The sequence below is a fragment of the Pararge aegeria genome, chromosome Z (genome assembly GCF_905163445.1).
Source record: "Pararge aegeria chromosome Z, ilParAegt1.1, whole genome shotgun sequence".
Taxonomy (NCBI): domain Eukaryota; kingdom Metazoa; phylum Arthropoda; class Insecta; order Lepidoptera; family Nymphalidae; genus Pararge; species Pararge aegeria.
This window is the reverse complement of record NC_053208.1, coordinates 22,631,454-22,655,898: the sequence shown is the minus strand read 5'-3', so window position 1 is coordinate 22,655,898 and position 24,445 is coordinate 22,631,454.

The window sequence follows — 24,445 nt, the reverse complement described above, 5'->3', positions numbered from 1 at the left end:
CAAATATCATAAAAATTGGTCCACCCGTTTTTAAGTTTTAAATGCTGTAACTAACACAACTTTTTTTTATATATATAGATTTACATATGAAATTGGCGTTTTGTAATGGAGGAATAAACTATAAATTCGTTTCATTTTAAATATTATGATAAAACCAAAGGAAAAACCAAATGAACTATGGTTTTCAAAACATGAGTAGTAGCTGAAAAAATTTTAAATTGGAATTCCTAACCAAAAAAGAGTTATTAGAAATGAAAGTGGCAAGTACGGCAAAACGCCAATCTGATATGTAAGGACCTAATATATTTCCTGTTCTATCGGACGTCAATAAAAGATGAAGATTTATAACATAATTCCGTATCTTATTACCTCAAGTACCAGACACGTGTAAAGAGTATCTATCACATTGATTTTAATATCATTTAATATTAATATCTTACCTAGTCGGGTATTCATGATCGAAAATCCTCCTGAAAGTTTTCTCTTCTGCATCCTCAATTATCTTCTATAGAATTGTTCGAAGATATTTTGACTGCAGGTTTTCCTTTCATGTCAAAACAATGAAATTAACGAGTATTACTTCGTTGTTAAGTCATGAACTGAAAACCAAATGCAGTTACATTTGGCAGTCTTCAAGAAATTATTTGATTTGATGTATTCTAGGATTCTTCTTCTTTTCTTCAGCTGTAATAATAAAGTGAGCGTAGATGCCAATTAAAAAGTGCTATAATTACTAAAAAAATATATAACACTAAATAATTAGCATCCACACCACTTTGTGTCCTGCGTGGGAATAAAATATTTATGTTACAAGTTATTTCAAAATATATTTAAAAGTTATTTCAACGGCCGGTGTTATTTTTTTTTACAAACACATTTTTAGACACAATTATTACAATTCCAAATAATATATTAATAACGAATATGTCCTATAATACATTAATAATGACTTAACCTTAGTAAGTTAGATCACCGGACACAGTTTTCTCACTTGTGCGATTATTTTTTAAGTAATTTTAACATAGAAAGAAACTTTATTGTTCTATAAAGCAACTGTAATTTTCTTTTTGTTTTCTATTAACTGAGATTGAACTGTTCTGTCCCGTTCAGAACAGTTCAATCTCTGTGACTAAATAAATATTTACAAACAGTTAAATTCATGACAGTACCGGTCGCTGTTTAAAAGCGATCCGAATAGTGAAAGGTCTTCGTATGCAAACATGTTTGAAATGCAATGCCAATTACGAGCTAATAAAGAGCAAGTTTAGTCAAAACAAAATCGCAAGATACACTGTTAAAAATACAACGGATAATGATCTTAATTTGTGGCAGCATTGCGTACAACTTTAATTTATTTATCTTTAATACTAATTTTATTTTATCTGACTGGTCATGGAAACAAAAATTCGCAGAGAGCTGAAAATAAGTATAAATGCTCGGAACCCCATAAGTAATTAATGCTGCAAAGTGCCCTCAGAAATATGGTAGCTTTACTACTACTTTTAGAGCGGAAATTTGACCGGACTAATAATGATATTGACATTCGTTTTGTCCTGCATTGTAACGTATGCACTGACCTATATCAAAGCGTATTATAATAGAAGTCAGTGAGCGTATGTGTATAAAATTATCGCAATAAAATACGAATATAATAAAAATGACAAAAGGGTTATGACGCCCGATTGGAGCAGTTGGCAGCGACCCTACTTTCTGAGTCCGTCCGTCTAAGGCCGTGGGTTCGATTCCCACAACTATAAAATGTTTGTGTGATGAACATGAATGTTTTTCAGTGTCTTGGTGGTTACCTGAAGTATTTATGTAGGTATATTTTTTTATAAAAATATTCATCAGTCATCTTAGTACCCATAACACAAGCTACGCTTACTTTGGCGATAGATGGCGATGTGTGTATTGTCGTAGTATATTTATATTTATTTATTTATTATTTATAAAAGCCTACGATCAGTAATAAACTAGGTATACGATCAGTCGTCATAAAGTGTCCGGGAATCATAAGGTTTTACTAACGATTTACGGACCTATTCATCAACATCATTTTAACCCTACGACTACAGGGCACGGGTCTCCTCCCACAATGAGAAGGTTTTAAGCCGTAGTCCAGCACGCCCAGTGCGGATTGGTGAAACATTATGGACAACTCTCAGGTATGCAGGTTTTCTCAAGATATATTTCGTCACCTACTGTTGCGTGATTGGTGATACCAACTCGGCCCCCCGAAATTAAAGCCGAACTCATAACTACCGGGCTATCACCGTTTCCCTATTAAGTTACTTTGAAAATATAAAAAAAAGAGATTTTTTTTTGATCGGTATAAACTTACATAGGTATTTCTTGTTTAAAGTTATATCTATATAGGCGAATTATTTTATGTAAAAAAAAAATTAAGCACCATTCATTAAGACTATTAACTAAAAATTTAAAGGTGTAAATATGCCATTCTTTATATTTTAGAGATTTGTATACAATACAATTTGGTTTGGTTTTTGTTTTGGTTTTGGGCAGATTGGGTCTTGGAACACGAAATGGCAGAAGTGAACGCCTCATATAGTTTGCAACTGAAAATGACCTTCTAATAGATTTCATCTTGGTTAGATCGCGATGGAGAACATCTATAAGAAATGCTCATACACGACCCGGTGCAGACTGTGGATCAGACCACCAACTACTGATCTCAAAGTTTAAACTTAAACTAAGAGCGGCTGGAAGTCTCGAAAAGCAGAAGAGAATCTTACTTGCACTTGTTTTCCCCATATTTTTATACGCTCCAGAGACGTGGACTTTGCGACTGGTCGAGAAGAAGAAAATTGATGCTCAGGGGAGGAATGCTGGGAGTGTCATGGACCGAATTTCGTACCAACATCTCAACACTCCAATAAATCGAAATTTGAAAGACGTCTTTCAGCGTTAGTATAGAGTCGCATCTTAAAATTCTTCGGGCACGTCTCCCGGCGTGAGAGTGACTCCATAGGACGTCTTGTCGTGCAGGACAAGGTGGAAGGCACTGCGGTCCTTTGCACGAGTGCACCAGGCTTTCGGCCAGCCGAGAAAAGTGGCGGATGCTCGTGGGGCGCGTGACATCTGCCCTCAAAGACGCTTTATGATGACCACGACCACTCTGTCAAGAGTGTAACGACAAAGAAGAAGAATACTACAAATAATACTTTTATAAACATAAACTGCACCCTTTGAATTTTATTAAATTGCTAACTCTGTTAAGTATTGGTGTACAATTTTCATACTGACTTTTTTATTCTATATCTCTTCTTAAATTAATATTATAACGAGGTCTTTAAGTAAAATTGAAACAAATAATAATTGAAAGGTTTACTTTAAAAATCTATATATGCATGCATAACTTGCAAGACTTTTATAAAATAAGACAATATAAGAAAATGCCATGATTAAATAAGTGACCATTCGTCCAAAACTTGAACAAGAGTGGCGAAAATAAATTAGCAGCGAATATTACTTCCCCCTGCCAATAAATAGCAACTACAGAAAGGCATCTTAGTGAAGTTCATGGGTTTTTTTTTCATTTCTGTAAGGTTGAATAATATGCGACAAGCTCAAAGTTCAAACTTCGAGAGTTTGATTCGGGCCTCCTCCTTATTGATCTGAATGCATTAATTAAAAAGTCGGGCATACCTAGGCCTAAGTTAGATCACCGGATACAGTTTTCTCACTTGCATTATTGTGCACATGATTTTTTAAGTAATTTTAGCATAAAAAGAAACTATATTATTCTAGACAGGAATTGTAGTCCCATTCACAAAATTTCAATCTCTATGACTAAATATATATTTACAAACAGTTAAATTCATGACAGTACCGGTCGCAGTCTAAAAGCAATCAAAATAGTAAAACATCTTCGAATGCAAACATGATCAAGGTGCAATGTCAATTAAGAGCTAATAAAGAGCAAGTTTAGTCAAGATAAAATCGCAACACACACTGTAAAAATACAACAGGCAATGATATTAATGTGTGGCAACAATGCGTAAAACTTTTATTAATTTAACCTGAATACTAATTTTATTATATTCCGCTCGATTTAGACATGCAAGAAAACAATAATTCGCACAGAGCTGAAAATTTGTATAAATGCACGGAACCCTATTATTAATGCTGCAATCTCCCCATATTAATATTGTAGCTTCACTACTATTTTGTGGGTGGAAATTCGACCGGACTAATCGTGATTTATTTATTTATGGACACTAACAATATACTTACTTACCATATAAACTTGTACAATATTCTACACATTCACTTATATGTACATCGATAACCAGTTATCATGACATTCACAAAAATTAATAATAATGAAATGTAAACACAGCAAAAATAATCATAAAGATAGGAAGGAATAGGTGCTTTGTATGTAATATCTATCTTGAGGGAAGGCTCAACGATAGGTAAGCGATTAAGTTTTTTTTTTAATACCGGGTAAGAGTTATGAAATATGTCGATGCCAGGTAATAATCGTGATATAACGTTGTATTCTGCACACATGCGGGCTATCGGGGCTTGTTTTAAAAGATGCGTTCTAGCAAAAGTTATATAAAAGGTTTTTCGTGTTGGAATTGTACAATAACGGGGATATCTACTTGGGACAGAAAGATTGATCCGCAGGGTGATCACTGCTGTCAAACGTCACTTTTGTTTATTTATTGTATGGAAAAGTGACGTTTGACAGCAGTGATTGCAAGATTTACGCCTGTCGCATTGCTGTCGCGAGATACGTAATCACCCTGCCCTTCAAGTAAATTTCATTTTATTTTATTTTGATATTGACATTCGTTTTGTCCTGCATTGTAACGTATGCACTGACCTCTATTAAAGCCATAAGAACAAAGTTATCACCGTCCCCTTCAAATTATGAAAACATATAAATATGAACGACTCGTAAGTGCCTGTGATAGGCCTACATCAATAAAGAATGTTAGAATTTGAATTTGAATTTAACGATTTGTGAACCTATTTAGCTCATCATCTCATGTCAGCCTATTACCGGACGACTACATTGCATGGGTCTTCTCCAACAATGAGAAGGGTTTGAGCCGTAGTCCACCACGTGGCCCAGTGCGGATTGGTTAAACTTTATGGAGAACTCTCAGGCATGCAGGTTTCCTCACGATGTATTTGTCACCTAGTGTTGCGTGATTGGTGATACGAACTCGGCCCCCAGAAATTGAAGCCGAAGTCATAACTACAGGGCTATCACCGTTTCCCTATTCGGTTTATTAAGAAGTGCGAGTGTGGTATCATTTACTTATCTGTAAATGATGATTGGTAGCTCCGCCACGCCACCAATGATGAGCTTCTGCCTTACCTTACCTTGGTACTATATGAACCCAATTCAGTCTCTTCAACACACCATCAAGAGATTAAAGATTTTAATCTATGATTTTCGTGGTTAATCAACATTTCTTAAAAATAATTCAACGGGTACATACCACGACCATATTATGGGAATTGTCGATATTTTAAGGTACGAGATGTCAAGTTGGATGTCACGGATAGAATCTGACTACCCGCTTTCGCGTTCCTTTTGTAGGTATTTCACGAACTGTTCGACATACTACACTGGCAACGTCACACTTTAAATTGAGAAGCTGTACGATGCTTCCTTGGTTTTCATCGGTGATTCCAACATCGCACCGTCCCTTGTAAGTAAAGAGCATCACATAGGGCGTTAGCACGATTTGTAAGGCAACCGTCGCCAGGTGACGTCTATTGTTGGGTGACGATCCATCACACAACCATCCCCGAATACTTGTCCGTGTCCATGCTTCAGGTATAATGCGTGACCAAAAGTACCATTAGATTGAACATGAATAAGTACATCCAGGAATGGTAAGCTGCTGTTCTTTTCCATTTTATACGCTACCGATATTCTGTTATGAATGTCGTTGAGATATGCCAGATATAGTTCGTGAAATAGCAACAAAAAGAAAACACCATAGCGGATAGTTAAAGACTGCCCGTGACATCCAACTTGACATCTTATACCTCCGCAGTCCCGTCGTGACCACGATCAACTGGGTCGAAATATCGACAAACCCTATAATTTTATCGTAGTAGGTACCCGTTGAACTATATTTAAGAAACATCGAGAGATTGTTATTTAGCTCGTATAGTACAAAGAAACTGTAGCTCCCCCCCACAGATCAACAGAGGTTTGAATTGCATAACGTGTGCAAGTATATTAAAGAAAGACTTTTAAAGTGACCATTTAGAATTGGGCCAAGTGGCACAAGTAGAAATGAAAGTGGTAAGTACGACAAAACGCCAATCTTATATGTAAGGACCTAATATATTTCCTGTTCTATAGGACGTCATAAAAGATGAAGATTTATAACATATTTCTCTAACTTATTATTCTCTTTTTATCACAAGTACCTAACGCGTGTTAAGAGTATTTATCACATTGATTTTAATTATTATAAATATCTTACTTAGTTGGCTATACATTAACCAAAATCCTCCTCAAAGTTTTCACCTCTGTATCCTCACGTACAATAATCTGCCATAGAATTGTTCGAAGATGTTTTTACCGCAGGTTTTCTGTTCATGTCGAAACAACGAAATTAATGAGCATTACTTCATTGTTAAGTCATAAACTAAAAACCAAATGCAGTTACATTGGGGATTCTTCTTCTTTGCTACAGCCGTAGGCTGATAGTGAGCATAGATGGCAATTAACCAATGCTTTAATTACTAAAAAAAATAACAACACTAATTAATTTAGCACCCACGCCACTTTGTGTCCTGCGTGGGAATAAAATATTAATTTTACAAGTTATTTCAATAATTGCAACTTATTTATTTTTACTGACCTTAAGAGTTATTTCAACGACCGGTATGATTTTTTGACAAATCATTTAAAGACACAATATATAACAATTTGAAATAATACATTAATAATGCATGTCTCGAAACAAGTGGGCCTAACGACTAAGTTACTAGAAATTCTATGCTAGCGGCATCCGCTTGAGTCACTCTGAGGTCCACACACTAATGTCCTTTATTTAGGAGTTTTTTCACAGTAATTTTTAAAACTTTGCTTTTATACATCAGATGTAGATAATGATATAAACTTGAGAGTATGTATTTCTGTCTGATTGTAACCTAATAATTTCAGGACTTAAATAAATAAGTATACAACGGCAATACACACATCGCCATCTAGCCTCATAGAAAGCGTAGTTTTTGTTATAGGTACTTAGATGACTGATGAATATATTTATGAATAATGTACATTAATACTTATAATATACATATTATTAGTACGCCCAGAGACTGAAAAACATTCATGTTCATCGCATAAACATTTTCTAGTTGTGGGAATCTAACCCACGCCCTTGGACTCAGAAAGCAGGGTCGCTGTAACTTAACAATGAAATTTCAAATTTCTTGCGGGTGAAGTCGCGGGCAACAGCTAGTATTATAAAGATTTATAAATATCCTGGCCCCATCTCACACCGTGCGATTGTAAAATCTTTCGTGAGCGAGCTTACAAAATACTAGACTAATAATAAAACAGCGAATGAAGATCCAAAGACGAACTATACATCTTACATTCTATATATTACATTAGATATTTGGATATTCGGAGTATCAAGTCATTTCATTTTAAATATAATATTAAAACCAAAAGAAATAACCAATGAATTATGGTTTTTAAAACATGAGTAAATAGCTGTATAAATTTAAAATTAGAATTCCTAACGAAAAAGAGATATTAGAAATGAAAGTGGCAAGTACGATAAGACGCCAATCTGATATATTATCTGATATGTATATTAGCTGTTCTATCGGACGTCAGTAAAAAATATAGATTTAAAAGCGATCTCTCTTTCTATCTATTTCCAGTAGGTACTTTAAGTAACTAAATCGTCTAAAGAGTATTTATCAAATAGATTATAATATTATTTATTATTTATATCTTTCCTAGTCGGGTGTAAATTGACCAAAATCTTCCTAGAAGTTTTCACCTCTGCATCCAATCTTCTATAGAATTTTTCGAAGATATTGTGACTGCAGGTTTTTCATTCATGTCAAAACATCGAAATTAACGAGCATTACTTCATTGTTAAGTCATGAACTAAAAACCAAATGCAGTTACATTTGGCAGTCTTCAAGAAGTTATATGTTTTGATGTCTTCTAAGATTCTTCTTCTTTTCTTCAGCCGTAATAATAAAGTGAGCATTGATGACAATTAAAAAGTGCTATAATTACTAAAAAATTAACAACACTAACTAATTTAGCACCCACGCCACTTTGTGTCCTGCGTGGGAGTAAAGAATTTATTTTAAAAGTTATTTCAATATTTTTAACTATTTTATTTTTACTGACCTTAAAAATTATTTTAACGACCGGTTTAAATTTTTTGACAAAAATATTTTTAGACACAAAATATAGCAATTTTAAATAACACATTAATAATGTTCATTTCTCGAAATAAGTCGGAAATACACTCACCTAAACCATAGTAAGTTAGATAAGGGACACAGTTTTCTCACTTGTACAATTGATTTTTAAGTAATTTTAATATAGAAAGAATCTTTATTATTCTAGAAAGGAACTGTAGTCCCGTTCACAACAGTTCAATCTTTATGACTAAATAAGTATTTACAAACAGTTAAAGTCATGGCAGTACCGGTCGCTGTCTAAAAGTGATCAAAATAGTTAAACATCTCCGTACGCAAACATGTTCTAAATGCAATGCCAATTAAGACCAAGTTTAGTCAAGATAAAATCGTAACACACACTGTTAAAAATAAACACAAAATGCGTTTTAATTTGTAGAAATATTATAATAATAATAATAATTTGGCTATCCTAGCTAGATTTTATTTGGCTTAAGGATAACCAGCCCTCGCCCCCGGGATTTACATAGACGGATTAAAATTAAGACATTAGTAAGGAAATAATAAAAATAGTAAAGTGTGTGAGTGTATGTGTGTGTATGTGTGTGTGTGTGTGTGTTTGTGGGTGTGTCTGTTTGTGTGTGTCTGTTTGTGTGTGTCTGTGTGTGTGTAGTATAGTATAGTATTTGTGTCCCTACAAAACGGGGAAAATTTAGGGTTACAAATGTTATTTTTGCTAATTAATAGGGGTAAAAATGTTAATTTCTCTATGTGTATAAGGTATGTTTTTATGCTGATGTAAGATGACATTTAAAACAAATAGCTGTCTCACACTGAGCACACCACACTCTTTATATAATGAGGTAGTTGGAAACGTAACGGGCCGCCAAGCTGCCACCTTCAGAATAGCCCGCTGTGCAATTTCCAGATGTTTTAAAGTTGTTTTGGCAATATCACCCCAACAACTAATACAATACAGAAAAATTGATTGGCATAAGGCATGGTAAACATTCCGGATAACTAGTGAATTAGCAATGATTCGAAGATTTTTAATGATGATAATTAATTTGCGAACCCTTGTTGTGAGCAAACTAAAATGTTCCTTAAAATTAAGATGTTTGTCCAGAACAATACCTAGGTATTTGATTTTGTCAGTAGAAACTATCGATGCGCAGATGTAATTGGCATTGCGCTAATGTTAAAGAGTGGGAGACTAGCCAGTCAGAAACGGCGTCCAAACCACGTTGAGAAGTTTATAAAAGATCAGGCCAAGATTTACCGTAGAAAGTTAATGCAGTGTCATCGGCGATTTTGCAGTAGTTTAGGCCCAGGTTACATAAATCATTTAAAAATATGAGAAAGAGTGTTGGGCCTAAAATGCTACCCTTCGGGACGCAATTTAAAATTGGTAGCTCATCACTCAAGTGGCTATTGATTTAAGTAATTTGGGAGCGATCTGAGAGATAGCTCCGGAAACGATTTAATTGATTTCCAAGAATACCCATTCCTTCCAGCTTAACTAATAGTGACGAAAGGATTACTGAGTCAAATGCCTTTGCAAGGTCCGAAAAACGGTTAAAACGTTTATTGCGTACAAGTTTTAATAATTTAACACTAATTAATACTAATGATATTATATCCCAGTCAATTAAGACATGCAAGGATACAATAATTCGCACAGAGCTGAAAATAAGTATAAATGCTCGGAACCCCATTAATTATTAATGCTGCAAAGTCCTCTCAGAAATATTGTAGCTTGACTACTATTTTAAGGACGGAAATTTGAACAGAGTAAGGTGATATTGACATTCATTTTGCCTGCATTGTTACGTATGCACTGACCTATCTGATAAATCTAAGCGTAGTATAATAGAAGTCAGTGAGCGTATATGCATAAAATTATCACAAAGCGACACAAATATAATACATTTTATATTAGTGTTAAAAGCCTTCGATCAGTTATATACTAGGTAAACGGTCAGTGGTCATAAAGTGTTGCGGAATCATAAGGTTTTGCTAACGATTTGGGAACCTATTTAGTTCATCATCATCATCATTTCAACCCATTACCCGACGACTACAGTGCACGGGTCTCCTCCCACAATGAGAGGGGTTTAAGCCGTTGTCCACCACGCTGGCCCAGTGCGGTGGTGAAACATTATGAAGAACTCTCTGGCATGCAGGTTTCCTCGCGATGTTTTTCATCAACTAGATATGCGTGATTTGGTGATTTGAACTCGGCCCCCCGAAATTGAAGCCGTAGTCATATGTACCGGTCTATCAACGTTTTCCTATTTCGTTACTTGATAATATTAAAAAAAAAATGTCGGTGTAAACTCGCAGTATATCTTGTTTAAAGTTACACCTACATAGGTATGCAGTTCATCATATAAATTATTTGTTGATTACATTTTTATACTATGTAATTATGGCCCCCACGATTGGTGAAACATTATGGAGCACTCTCGGGCATGCAGTTTTCCTACTGTGTAATTGTGACAGAATTTCATCAATATGTGTATCAATAGTTTTGTATGACAATCTTATGTTTTGAGCTACAAAGCTACAATTTAGAAAAAAGGTTTAATTTAAAGCATAGAGACCAGTTAAAATTTCATATATCTAATCTACCCCTAAAGGGGTAAAAAAAGGGAATGGAAATTTGTATGAAAGGCCTATGTTTTGAAGTTGGAGACACCGAAATTTGCATACGGGATTAACAGATACTTTGAAACTTCGCTTAGGTATAGCAATAATCCGTTATATAACTGGAATTCCTAATCAAAAAAGAGATATTAGAAATGAAAGTGGCAAGTACGACAAAATGCCAATCTGATATGTCGAATATATTTCCTGTTCTAACGGACATCAATAAAAGAAGAAGATTTATAAAGTATTTCTCTTTTTATCTATGTCCATTACTTCACTTGAAGTACAGGACATAGATATATAGAGAAATATGCTACACGTGCTTATCTAGCATGTGTAAAGAGTATCTATCAAATTTATTTTAATTTTTTTATTATTTATATCTTACCTAGTCGGGTATACATTAACCAAAATCCTCCTCTAAGTTTTCACTTACAATAATCTTCCATAAAATTGTTCGAAGATATTTTGACTGCAGGTTTTCAGTTCATTCCGAACCAACGAAATTAATGAGCATAACTTCATTGTTAAGTAATGAACTGAAAACCAAATGCAGTTATGCTTGGCAGTCTTCAAGAAGTTATATGTTTTGATGTCTTCTAGGATTCTTCTTCTTTTCTGCAGCCGAAGGATGATAGTGAGCATAGATGCCAATTAACCAATGGTTTAATTGCTAAACAAATTAACAACACTAACTAATTTAGCAACCACGCCACTTTGTGTCCTGAGTGGGAGTAAAATATTTATTTTACAAGTTATTTCAATATTTGTAACTGTTTTATTTTTACTGATCTTAAAGGGTATTTTAACGACCGGTTTGAATTTTTGACAAAAATATTTTTAGACACAAAATATAACAATTTTAATAACTCATTAATAATGTATATTTCTCGAAACAAGTCGGGCATACATTCACCTAAACCATAGTAAGTTAGATCACCGTACACAGCTTTTCACTTGGACAGTTGATTTTTAAGTAATTATAACATAGAAAGAATATTTATTATTCTAGAAATGAACTGTAGTGTCGTTCACAACAGTTCAATCGCTATGACTGATAAATATTTACATAGAGTTAAAGTCATGACAGTAACGGTCACTGTCTAATAGCGATCAAAATAGTTAAACATCTCCGTCCGCAAACATGTTCTAAATGTAAAGGCAATTAATAGCTAATAAAGAGCAAGTTAAGTGAAGAAAAAATTGCAACATGCACTGTTGATAATACAACAGAAACAGATCCTAATTTGCAGAAACATTGCGTACAACTTTTAATAATTTAAGTTTAATACTAATTATGTTATATTCCCGTCAATTAAGACCCCATTCGTTATAATTAATACTGCAAAGTCCCCTCAGAAACATTGTAGCTTTACTACTATTTTTAGATAAAATATTATTTGATATTGACATTCATTTTGTACTGCATTGTTACGTATGCACTGGCCTATATATATCAAAGCGTAGTATAAAAGAAGTCAGTGAGCGTATATATACGAGTATATACAATTAACACAAAGCTACACAAATATAATATATTTGATATTAGGGCTTAAAAAGCCTTCGATCAGTAATATACTAGGTAAACGTTCAGTCATCATAAAGTGTCCGTGAATCGTAAGGTTTTGTTGATAAATTGGGAACCTATTAAGTTTATCATCATCATTTCTACCCGTTACCCGACGACTACAGTGCACGGGTCTCCTCCCACAATAAGAGGAATTTAAGCAGTAGTCCACCACGTTAGACCAGTGCGGATTGGTGAAACATTATGGACAACTTTCAGGCATGCAGGTTTCCTCGCGATGTTTTTCATCAACTAGATATGCGTGATTGGTGATTAGAACTCGGCCCCCCGAAATTGAAGCCGTAGTCATAACTACCGGTCTATCAACGTTTTCCTATTTCGTTACTTGATAATATTTAAAAAACGTTAGATTTTATTTCGGTGTAAACTCGCAGTGTATCTTGTTTAAAGTTACACCTACATAGGCATGCAGTTCATCGTATAAATTATTTGTTGATTACATTTTTACATTATGTAATTGTGGGCACCACGATTGGTGAAACATTATAGAGAACTCTGAGGCATCCAGGTTTCCTTCTATGTAATTATGACTGAATGTCATCAATATGTGTGAAGGCTATCAATAGTTTTGTAAGACAGTCTTATGTTTTGAATTTAGATACATGGGAATATGTATTTTCGAGTATGTTATGCGCTTTAAATAATAAACATCTTAATAATTTAATAAGTAATATCTTAAGGTTGGTAAAATAGGGAGTGAAAGTTTCTTCCGATTTATTTTATTATGAAATCTACAAAGCTAAAATTTAGAAAATAGGTGTATTTTAAAGCATAGATAGCAGTTAAAATTTCATTTATCCAAACTACCCCTAAACGGGTATAATTTGGAGTGGAATGTTATATGAAAGTTCTATGTTTTGAAGTTCGAGACACAGAAATTTGCATTAAAATTCGAAAACGTGTTTTCGATACATAGCAGTGTACGATTCATTGAACGCCGCATACTGGATTAACAGATTCCTTAAAACTACGCGCTAAGGAATAGCAATAATCCGTAATATAACAATACAAAACAATACACACCAGTGTGTATTTCTGTCTGTATAAACTATTTAACTGATTTTAAACAAATTTGTGGGTAGCTTTCTTTCTAGGGTTCAACGGGGTTCTTCTCAAGTTCAAAGGAAATCAGGAATTCTACGCTAACGAAGATGCAGGCATCCGCTTGAGTCACCCTGAGGTACACACTATAATGTCCTTGTTTAGGAGTTTTTTCACAGTAATTTTTAAAACTTTTCTTTCATATTCGTACCTCAAATAAATAAATAAATCAGATGTAGATAATGATATAAACTTGAGAGTATGCATTTCTGTCTGATTGTAACCTGATAATTTCAGGACGTAAATAAATAAATATACTATGGCAATACACACATCGCCATCTAACCCCAAAGTAAGGGTGGCTTTTGTTATGGGTACTAAGATGACTGATGAATATTTTATGAATTTTATATATAAATACTTATAATATACAAATAGACAACCAAACACTGAAAAACATTCACGTTCATCACACAAACATTTTCTCAACTCACGGCCTTGGACTCAAAATCAGGGTCGCTGTAACATCACTAGGAATTTCAAAATTTAATTGCAGGTGAAGTCGCGGGCAATAGCTAGTAATATATTGATTTCAAAAATATTGAAACTGGTTCCAAAAATATGCTGGCCCCATCTCACATTCTATATTATATTAGATACTAGCTGTCCCGGCGAACTTCGTACCGCAGATCATTTTTTTTTTTGATAAATGTAATATTTTAATACTTATTATCCTATTCCGGTCTAAGAGGAATCCAAAACATCAAATATCATAAAAATTGGTCCACCCGTTTTTAAATTTTAAATGCTGTAACTAACACAACTTTTTTTTATATATATAGATTTACATATGAAATTGGCGTTTTGTAATGGAGGAATAAACTATAAATTCGTTTCATTTTAAATATTATGATAAAACCAAAGGAAAAACCAAATGAACTATGGTTTTCAAAACATGAGTAGTAGCTGAAAAAATTTTAAATTGGAATTCCTAACCAAAAAGAGTTATTAGAAATGAAAGTGGCAAGTACGGCAAAACGCTAATCTGATATGTAAGGACCTAATATATTTCCTGTTCTATCGGACGTCAATAAAAGATGAAGATTTATAACATAATTCCGTATCTTATTACCTCAAGTACCAGACACGTGTAAAGAGTATCTATCACATTGATTTTAATATCATTTAATATTAATATCTTACCTAGTCGGGTATTCATGATCGAAAATCCTCCTGAAAGTTTTCTCTTCTGCATCCTCAATTATCTTCTATAGAATTGTTCGAAGATGTTTTTACCGCAGGTTTTCTGTTCATGTCGAAACAACGAAATTAATGAGCATTACTTCATTGTTAAGTCATAAACTAAAAACCAAATGCAGTTACATTGGGCAGTCTTGAAGAAGTTATATATTTTGATGTCTTCTAGGATTCTTCTTCTTTTCTTCAGCTGTAATAATAAAGTGAGCGTAGATGCCAATTAAAAAGTGCTATAATTACTAAAAAAATATATAACACTAAATAATTAGCATCCACACCACTTTGTGTCCTGCGTGGGAATAAAATATTTATGTTACAAGTTATTTCAATATATATTTAAAAGTTATTTCAACGGCCGGTGTTATTTTTTTTTACAAACACATTTTTAGACACAATTATTACAATTCCAAATAATATATTAATAACGAATATGTCCTATAATACATTAATAATGACTTAACCTTAGTAAGTTAGATCACCGGACACAGTTTTCTCACTTGTGCGATTATTTTTTAAGTAATTTTAACATAGAAAGAAACTTTATTGTTCTATAAAGCAACTGTAATTTTCTTTTTGTTTTCTATTAACTGAGATTGAACTGTTCTGTCCCGTTCAGAACAGTTCAATCTCTGTGACTAAATAAATATGAACAAACACTTAAATTCATGACAGTACCGGTCGCTGTTTAAAAGCGATCCGAATAGTGAAAGGTCTTCGTATGCAAACATGTTTGAAATGCAATGCCAATTACGAGCTAATAAAGAGCAAGTTTAGTCAAAACAAAATTGCAAGATACACTGTTAAAAATACAACGGATAATGATCTTAATTTGTGGCAGCATTGCGTACAACTTTAATTTATTTATCTTTAATACTAATTTTATTTTATTATACTTTAATACTAATTTTATTTTATCTGACTGGTCATGGAAACAAAAATTCGCAGAGAGCTGAAAATAAGTATAAATGCTCGGAACCCCATAAGTAATTAATGCTGCAAAGTGCCCTCAGAAATATGGTAGCTTTACTACTACTTTTAGAGCGGAAATTTGACCGGACTAATAATGATATTGACATTCGTTTTGTCCTGCATTGTAACGTATGCACTGACCTATATCAAAGCGTATTATAATAGAAGTCAGTGAGCGTATGTGTATAAAATTATCGCAATAAAATACGAATATAATAAAAATGACAAAAGGGTTATGACGCCCGATTGGAGCAGTTGGCAGCGACCCTACTTTCTGAGTCCGTCCGTCTAAGGCCGTGGGTTCGATTCCCACAACTATAAAATGTTTGTGTGATGAACATGAATGTTTTTCAGTGTCTTGGTGGTTACCTGAAGTATTTATGTAGGTATATTTTTTTATAAAAATATTCATCAGTCATCTTAGTACCCATAACACAAGCTACGCTTACTTTGGCGATAGATGGCGATGTGTGTATTGTCGTAGTATATTTATATTTATTTATTTATTATTTATAAAAGCCTACGATCAGTAATAAACTAGGTATACGATCAGTCGTCATAAAGTGTCCGGGAATCATAAGGTTTTACTAACGATTTACGGACCTATTCATCAACATCATTTTAACCCTACGACTACAGGGCACGGGTCTCCTCCCACAATGAGAAGGTTTTAAGCCGTAGTCCAGCACGCCCAGTGCGGATTGGTGAAACATTATGGACAACTCTCAGGTATGCAGGTTTTCTCAAGATATATTTCGTCACCTACTGTTGCGTGATTGGTGATACCAACTCGGCCCCCCGAAATTAAAGCCGAACTCATAACTACCGGGCTATCACCGTTTCCCTATTAAGTTACTTTGAAAATATAAAAAAAAGAGATTTTTTTTTGATCGGTATAAACTTACATAGGTATTTCTTGTTTAAAGTTATATCTATATAGGCGAATTATTTTATGTAAAAAAAAAAATTAAGCACCATTCATTAAGACTATTAACTAAAAATTTAAAGGTGTAAATATGCCATTCTTTATATTTTAGAGATTTGTATACAATACAATTTGGTTTGGTTTTTGTTTTGGTTTTGGGCAGATTGGGTCTTGGAACACGAAATGGCAGAAGTGAACGCCTCATATAGTTTGCAACTGAAAATGACCTTCTAATAGATTTCATCTTGGTTAGATCGCGATGGAGAACATCTATAAGAAATGCTCATACACGACCCGGTGCAGACTGTGGATCAGACCACCAACTACTGATCTCAAAGTTTAAACTTAAACTAAGAGCGGCTGGAAGTCTCGAAAAGCAGAAGAGAATCTTACTTGCACTTGTTTTCCCCATATTTTTATACGCTCCAGAGACGTGGACTTTGCGACTGGTCGAGAAGAAGAAAATTGATGCTCAGGGGAGGAATGCTGGGAGTGTCATGGACCGAATTTCGTACCAACATCTCAACACTCCAATAAATCGAAATTTGAAAGACGTCTTTCAGCGTTAGTATAGAGTCGCATCTTAAAATTCTTCGGGCACGTCTCCCGGCGTGAGAGTGACTCCATAGGACGTCTTGTCGTGCAGGACAAGGTGGAAGGCACTGCGGTCCTTTGCACGAGTGCACCAGGCTTTCGGCCAGCCGAGAAAAGTGGCGGATGCTCGTGGGGCGCGTGACATCTGCCCTCAAAGACGCTTTATGATGACCACGACCACTCTGTCAAGAGTGTAACGACAAAGAAGAAGAATACTACAAATAATACTTTTATAAACATAAACTGCACCCTTTGAATTTTATTAAATTGCTAACTCTGTTAAGTGTTGGTGTACAATTTTCATACTGACTTTTTTATTCTATATCTCTTCTTCAATTAATATTATAACGAGGTCTTTAAGTAAAATTGAAACAAATAATAATTGAAAGGTTTACTTTAAAAAATCTATATATGCATGCATAACTTGCAAGACTTTTATAAAATAAGACAATATAAGAAAATGCCATGATTAAATAAGTGACCATTCGTCCAAAACTTGAACAAGAGTGGCGAAAATAAATTAGCAGCGAATATTACTTCCCCCTGCCAATAAATAGCAACTACAGAAAGGCATCTTAGTGAAGTTCATGGGTTTTTTTTTCATTTCTGTAAGGTTGAATAATATGCGACTAGCTCAAAGTTCAAACTTCGAGAGTTTGATTCGGGCCTCCTCCTTATTGATCTGAATGCATTAATTAAAAAGTCGGGCATACCTAGGCCTAAGTTAGATCACCGGATACAGTTTTCTCACTTGCATTATTGTGCACATGATTTTTTAAGTAATTTTAACATAAAAAGAAACTATATTATTCTAGACAGGAATTGTAGTCCCATTCACAAAATTTTAATCTCTATGACTAAATATATATTTACGAACAGTTAAATTCATGACAGTACCGGTCGCAGTCTAAAAGCAATCAAAATAGTAAAACATCTTCGAATGCAAACATGATCAAGGTGAGGTCATAAAGAGCAAGTTTAGTCAAGATAAAATCGCAACACACACTGTAAAAATACAACAGGCAATGATATTAATTTGTGGCAACAATGCGTAAAACTTTTATTAATTTAACCTTAATACTAATTTTATTATATTCCGCTCGATTTAGACATGCAAGAAAACAATAATTCGCACAGAGCTGAAAATTTGTATAAATGCTCGGAACCCTATTATTAATGCTGCAATCTCCCCATATTAATATTGTAGCTTCACTACTATTTTGTGGGTGGAAATTCGACCGGACTAATCGTGATTTATTTATTTATGGACACTAACAATATACTTACTTACCATATAAACTTGTACAATATTCTACACATTCACTTATATGTACATCGATAACAAGTTATCATGACATTCACAAAAATTAATAATAATGAAATGTAAACACAGCAAAAATAATCATAAAGATAGGAAGGAATAGGTGCTTTGTATGTAATATCTATCTTGAGGGAAGGCTCAACGATAGGTAAGCGATTAAGTTTTTTTTTTAATACCGGGTAAGAGTTATGAAATATGTCGATGCCAGGTAATAATCGTGATATAACGTTGTATTCTGCACACATGCGGGCTATCGGGGCTTGTTTTAAAAGATGCGTTCTAGCAAAAGTTATATAAAAGGTTTTTCGTGTTGGAATTGTACAATAACGGGGATATCTACTTGGGACAGAAAGATTGATCCGCAGGGTGATCACTGCTGTCAAACGTCACTTTTGTTTATTTATTGTATGGAAAAGTGACGTTTGACAGCAGTGATTGCAAGATTTACGCCTGTCGCATTGCTGTCGCGAGATACGTAATCACCCTGCCCTTCAAGTAAATTTCATTTTATTTTATTTTGATATTGACATTCGTTTTGTCCTGCATTGTAACGTATGCACTGACCTCTATTAAAGCCATAAGAACAAAGTTATCACCGTCCCCTTCAAATTATGAAAACATATAAATATGAACGACTCGTAAGTGCCTGTGATAGGCCTACATCAATAAAGAATGTTAGAATTTGAATTTGAATTTAACGATTTGTGAACCTATTTAGCTCATCATCTCATGTCAGCCTATTACCGGACGACTACATTGCATGGGTCTTCTCCAACAATGAGAAGGGTTTGAGCCGTAGTCCACCACGTGGCCCAGTGCGGATTGGTTAAACTTTATGGAGAACTCTCAGGCATGCAGGTTTCCTCACGATGTATTTGTCACCTAGTGTTGCGTGATTGGTGATACGAACTCGGCCCCCAGAAATTGAAGCCGAAGTCATAACTACAGGGCTATCACCGTTTCCCTATTCGGTTTATTAAGAAGTGCGAGTGTGGTATCATTTACTTATCTGTAAATGATGATTGGTAGCTCCGCCACGCCACCAATGATGAGCTTCTGCCTTACCTTACCTTGGTACTATATGAACCCAATTCAGTCTCTTCAACACACCATCAAGAGATTAAAGATTTTAATCTATGATTTTCGTGGTTAATCAACATTTCTTAAAAATAATTCAACGGGTACATACCACGACCATATTATGGGAATTGTCGATATTTTAAGGTACGAGATGTCAAGTTGGATGTCACGGATAGAATCTGACTACCCGCTTTCGCGTTCCTTTTGTAGGTATTTCACGAACTGTTCGACATACTACACTGGCAACGTCACACTTTAAATTGAGAAGCTGTACGATGCTTCCTTGGTTTTCATCGGTGATTCCAACATCGCACCGTCCCTTGTAAGTAAAGAGCATCACATAGGGCGTTAGCACGATTTGTAAGGCAACCGTCGCCAGGTGACGTCTATTGTTGGGTGACGATCCATCACACAACCATCCCCGAATACTTGTCCGTGTCCATGCTTCAGGTATAATGCGTGACCAAAAGTACCATTAGATTGAACATGAATAAGTACATCCAGGAATGGTAAGCTGCTGTTCTTTTCCATTTTATACGCTACCGATATTCTGTTATGAATGTCGTTGAGATATGCCAGATATAGTTCGTGAAATAGCAACAAAAAGAACACCATAGCGGATAGTTAAAGACTGCCCGTGACATCCAACTTGACATCTTATACCTCCGCAGTCCCGTCGTGACCACGATCAACTGGGTCGAAATATCGACAAACCCTATAATTTTATCGTAGTAGGTACCCGTTGATCTATATTTAAGAAACATCGAGAGATTGTTATTTAGCTCGTATAGTACAAAGAAACTGTAGCTCCCCCCCACAGATCAACAGAGGTTTGAATTGCATAACGTGTGCAAGTATATTAAAGAAAGACTTTTAAAGTGACCATTTAGAATTGGGCCAAGTGGCACAAGTAGAAATGAAAGTGGTAAGTACGACAAAACGCCAATCTTATATGTAAGGACCTAATATATTTCCTGTTCTATAGGACGTCATAAAAGATGAAGATTTATAACATATTTCTCTAACTTATTATTCTCTTTTTATCACAAGTACCTAACGCGTGTTAAGAGTATTTATCACATTGATTTTAATTATTATAAATATCTTACTTAGTTGGCTATACATTAACCAAAATCCTCCTCAAAGTTTTCACCTCTGTATCCTCACGTACAATAATCTGCCATAGAATTGTTCGAAGATGTTTTTACCGCAGGTTTTCTGTTCATGTCGAAACAACGAAATTAATGAGCATTACTTCATTGTTAAGTCATAAACTAAAAACCAAATGCAGTTACATTGGGCAGTCTTGAAGAAGTTATATATTTTGATGTCTTCTAGGATTCTTCTTCTTTGCTACAGCCGTAGGCTGATAGTGAGCATAGATGGCAATTAACCAATGCTTTAATTACTAAAAAAAATAACAACACTAATTAATTTAGCACCCACGCCACTTTGTGTCCTGCGTGGGAATAAAATATTAATTTTACAAGTTATTTCAATAATTGCAACTTATTTATTTTTACTGACCTTAAGAGTTATTTCAACGACCGGTATGATTTTTTGACAAATCATTTAAAGACACAATATATTACAATTTGAAATAATACATTAATAATGCATGTCTCGAAACAAGTGGGCCTAACGACTAAGTTACTAGAAATTCTATGCTAGCGGCATCCGCTTGAGTCACTCTGAGGTCCACACACTAATGTCCTTTATTTAGGAGTTTTTTCACAGTAATTTTTAAAACTTTGCTTTTATACATCAGATGTAGATAATGATATAAACTTGAGAGTATGTATTTCTGTCTGATTGTAACCTAATAATTTCAGGACTTAAATAAATAAGTATACAACGGCAATACACACATCGCCATCTAGCCTCATAGAAAGCGTAGTTTTTGTTATAGGTACTTAGATGACTGATGAATATATTTATGAATAATGTACATTAATACTTATAATATACATATTATTAGTACGCCCAGAGACTGAAAAACATTCATGTTCATCGCATAAACATTTTCTAGTTGTGGGAATCTAACCCACGCCCTTGGACTCAGAAAGCAGGGTCGCTGTAACTTAACAATGAAATTTCAAATTTCTTGCGGGTGAAGTCGCGGGCAACAGCTAGTATTATAAAGATTTATAAATATCCTGGCCCCATCTCACACCGTGCGATTGTAAAATCTTTCGTGAGCGAGCTTACAAAATACTAGACTAATAATAAAACAGCGAATGAAGATCCAAAGACGAACTATACATCTTACATTCTATATATTACATTAGATATTTGGATATTAGGAGTATCAAGTCATTTCATTTTAAATATAATAATAAAACCAAAAGAAATAACCAATGAATTATGGTTTTTAAAACATGAGTAAATAGCTGTATAAATTTAAAATTAGAATTCCTAACGAAAAAGAGATATTAGAAATGAAAGTGGCAAGTACGATAAGACGCCAATCTGATATATTATCTGATATGTATATTAGCTGTTCTATCGGACGTCAGTAAAAAATATAGATTTAAAAGCGATCTCTCTTTCTATCTATTTCCAGTAGGTACTTTAAGTAACTAAATCGTCTAAAGAGTATTTATCAAATAGATTATAATATTATTTATTATTTATATCTTTCCTAGTCGGGTGTAAATTGACCAAAATCTTCCTAGAAGTTTTCACCTCTGCATCCAATCTTCTATAGAATTTTTCGAAGATATTGTGACTGCAGGTTTTTCATTCATGTCAAAACATCGAAATTAACGAGCATTACTTCATTGTTAAGTCATGAACTGAAAACCAAATGCAGTTACATTTGGCAGTCTTCAAGAAGTTATATGTTTTGATGTCTTCTTTTCTTCAGCCGTAATAATAAAGTGAGCATAGATGACAATTAAAAAGTGCTATAATTACTAAAAAATTAACAACACTAACTAATTTAGCACCCACGCCACTTTGTGTCCTGCGTGGGAGTAAAGAATTTATTTTAAAAGTTATTTCAATATTTTTAACTATTTAATTTTTACTGACCTTAAAAATTATTTTAACGACCGGTTTAAATTTTTGGACAAAAATATTTTTAGACACAAAATATAGCAATTTTAAATAACACATTAATAATGTTCATTTCTCGAAATAAGTTGGAAATACACTCACCTAAACCTTAATAAGTTAGATAAGGGACACAGTTTTCTCACTTGTACAATTGATTGATTTTTAAGTAATTTTAATATAGAAAGAATCTTTATTATTCTAGAAATGAACTGTAGTCCCGTTCACAACAGTTCAATTGCTATGACTGATAAATATTTACAAAGAGTTGACAGTAACGGTCACTGTCTAATAGCGATCAAAATAGTTAAACATCTCCGTCCGCAAACATGTTCTAAATGTAAAGGCAATTAATAGCTAATAAAGAGCAAGTTAAGTGAAGAAAAAATTGCAACATGCACTGTTGATAATACAACAGAAACAGATCCTAATTTGCAGAAACATTGCGTACAACTTTTAATAATTTAAGTTTAATACTAATTATGTTATATTCCCGTCAATTAAGACCCCATTCGTTATAATTAATACTGCAAAGTCCCCTCAGAAACATTGTAGCTTTACTACTATTTTTAGATAAAATATTATTTGATATTGACATTCATTTTGTACTGCATTGTTACGTATGCACTGGCCTATATATATCAAAGCGTAGTATAAAAGAAGTCAGTGAGCGTATATATACGAGTATATACAATTAACACAAAGCTACACAAATATAATATATTTGATATTAGGGCTTAAAAAGCCTTCGATCAGTAATATACTAGGTAAACGTTCAGTCATCATAAAGTGTCCGTGAATCGTAAGGTTTTGCTGATAAATTGGGAACCTATTAAGTTTATCATCATCATTTCTACCCGTTACCCGACGACTACAGTGCACGGGTCTCCTCCCACAATAAGAGGAATTTAAGCAGTAGTCCACCACGTTAGACCAGTGCGGATTGGTGAAACATTATGGACAACTTTCAGGCATGCAGGTTTCCTCGCGATGTTTTTCATCAACTAGATATGCGTGATTGGTGATTAGAACTCGGCCCCCCGAAATTGAAGCCGTAGTCATAACTACCGGTCTATCAACGTTTTCCTATTTCGTTACTTGATAATATTTAAAAAACGTTAGATTTTATTTCGGTGTAAACTCGCAGTGTATCTTGTTTAAAGTTACACCTACATAGGCATGCAGTTCATCGTATAAATTATTTGTTGATTACATTTTTACATTATGTAATTGTGGGCACCACGATTGGTGAAACATTATAGAGAACTCTGAGGCATCCAGGTTTCCTTCTATGTAATTATGACTGAATGTCATCAATATGTGTGAAGGCTATCAATAGTTTTGTAAGACAGTCTTATGTTTTGAATTTAGATACATGGGAATATGTATTTTCGAGTATGTTATGCGCTTTAAATAATAAACATCTTAATAATTTAATAAGTAATATCTTAAGGTTGGTAAAATAGGGAGTGAAAGTTTCTTCCGATTTATTTTATTATGAAATCTACAAAGCTAAAATTTAGAACATAGGTGTATTTTAAAGCATAGATAGCAGTTAAAATTTCATTTATCC